A 2,748-nucleotide genomic window follows, 5' to 3' on the forward strand; every position below is an offset into this window, starting at 1 on the left:
AACTCTGTCGACGGGTCTAATAGGATAAACGAACCCGGAAGGAGCACCCGGTTGATCATCTTCGACCCTGATCTTTGATTGATATCGGTTATGCACATCAACCCAAGGAGCCCCCAGATTATCTTTACTTGCTGTGAAGCCACCGAACATCGAATATTGAGCCCTTGAGTAAACACTTGAATGGCCCAATCATCCGCGATCGATGGCAGGTCCATTCGTTCCATTTGAAATCGAGATACGAACTCTCTGAGCGTTTTTCTTATCTCACCTTGAAGAGGTCCGATTTCCTGGGTTATACCTTTATAGCCCCAGTGTGTGCTTTCACAACAGAGTCAGCAAGCATAGCAAATGAGTCAATAAAATTAGGGGGTAAGTTATGATACCATATCATGGCCCCCTTTGACAACGTTTCCCCGAATTTCTTTAGTAAGGCCGACTCGATCTCATCATCCTCCAAGTCGTTTTTTTTATGGCGCATGTGTACGAAGTGATGTGCTGGTCTAGATTAGTCGTTCCGTTGTATTTAGGAATCTCGGACATACGAAATTTTTTAGGGATCGTCTTTAGATCCGTGCTCAGAGGGAAAGGCTTCTACAAAAACTTCTTGGAATCTAAACCTTTCGATATTGGAGGCTCTCCCGGGATCTGATCAGCCCTAGAATTGTAGGTTTCCATCCTTTTGTCCTTTGCTTCAATTTTCTTTTCCCCTGATTCTATTTATTTTGTCATCTCTCGAGCATTTTTAAGATCTCGGGGTTGTTTCGCGACTCGTTCTAATTCGATCTTTTCGCGACCGGTTCCTCCCTGCGAGTGATCTCACGAGACGGGTCGGGCCCCATCCTTCTCAGTACGCGGCTCTGGTTTTATAACTGAGCTATTGCCGCACGCTGAGCCTGCAATATTTCGAAGATCATCCGTAGGTTGACCCCGTCTCCTTCATTGTTTTGAATATTCTGCGTTGTTGATCAGGCTCCACCACAGACGCTATTCCCAAGGTCAGCAGGGAGGCTTGTGTCGATAGCCACATGTGAATTAGCATCCAACGGGTCCGCAATTGGAATTCCGACGGGATCAATGGGTGGTACCTCATTACCGAGCGCTAAGTTATTGTTTTCGCCGTAGTGACCAGACTACCGTCAGTAGGTAGAGGTGCTAATTGTGGGTTTGACATTTTAAGTTTAAGCCTGAAATCAATGACACTCCAAAGAACAAGTGAAAAATAGTGTGTGTTATGGAAATTCGTATCAAATAACCACTATTATCCTTAGCCCCACGGTGGGCGCCAAACTGTTTACCCTCAAAATTGGATAACAATTGAATTTATACGTGATTTTAAGGATACCTGATATAACTTGAGAAAATATATTAACACTAAAATTAATGATAAGAAAATAAATACAAACCACACTAATTGAATAGTCATAGCCTTGAAGTTTGGTCATCCTCGAGTCAAGAAATGCCTTAATCGATGACAGAATAGATAACAAGATTAAAAAAACTAGAAATGATCAATATATTGCTTCTTTGATGCGTGTTACAATGTCCATTACAAATAATAAGACACCCTTTATATAGTAGGGTAGTCCTACTTTAGATAAAATTCCACAAAAGGTTAAAGATCCCATGATTTGCTAATTATTCGGTCATTCGTTGATACGTGCCGAGATTCCCGCCGTGAAATCCGACTGGTTACGGATATTTCGGCCTTCCGTTATTCGGTCCGATAGTATTTCCTTCATCTTGGTCGGAGTCGGGGTCGGTTCCGGAGCTACAGGCTCGATGGTCTTGAAGACGCATGCTCTAACTTCATATCTTGGTTTGATATAATTCTGGGTCGATCTTTAACCCATCACGTTTCAGCCCCGGATGAGCCCGGTTTTGACCGTATACACAATGTCTTTTCTGGTTCTTCATAGAATATATCATCTTCTGAGCGGATATCACCTTCCTTGGTAGTAAGTATTGTCCAAGAACCGAATGGTTTATGATACCAACGGTACAACTCAAACAAAAACAAAAAATAAAAAAATCCTAAGGGGCTAAGAGAAAGGAATGGTCCCTGAACAGATTTCCGGTGGACTGGCCGTCACTGGCATGGCCAATAGAGTTGATAACAGTAACATAATAGAGATTGAGAGGGAAGAAATCAATTTCAAAATCAAATCACAATGAATCCCCTATTACAATGATATCCCTTTTTATATCTCCTAATCCTCTAACCTCCTTCCAACTGCCCAACTAACAACTTGTTTGGATGGTTGTTACTTGTTGTATTTATCATATTATTACTTTAAATATAATGTTTGTTTTAATTGTTACCTAATTTTATTAAATCGTATCGTTAAATCAGTCGTTACGTAACGATGAAAAGTGTCATTTATGAAACGACCGATTTGGTGTGGTCGCATCGTTACCTTGTTTTTTCCTCTCATCTTGCCCTTTCTTATTATTAAATAGTCCTATTTTATTCTTTACCCTACTTTATTATATAATAATTTTACATCGTACCTTACTTCTTCTTTATAATATTGTGAGTTTATTCCTCATATTGTTAGTGCATGACATCATGAAACGATGGCAAATAATACTCCCTCCGTTTCAATTTATTTGAACTCAATTAACTGGGCACGGAGTTTAAGAAAAAAGAGAAGACTTTTGAACTTGTGGTGTAAAATGAGTCACATATATTTTGTGTGGCTGTAAATCATTGCATAAAGGTAAATTGTTTCCAAATAGGCAAAGTGGTCA

Source organism: Nicotiana attenuata, unplaced genomic scaffold (assembly GCF_001879085.1).
Source record: "Nicotiana attenuata strain UT unplaced genomic scaffold, NIATTr2, whole genome shotgun sequence".
NCBI lineage: Eukaryota > Viridiplantae > Streptophyta > Magnoliopsida > Solanales > Solanaceae > Nicotiana > Nicotiana attenuata.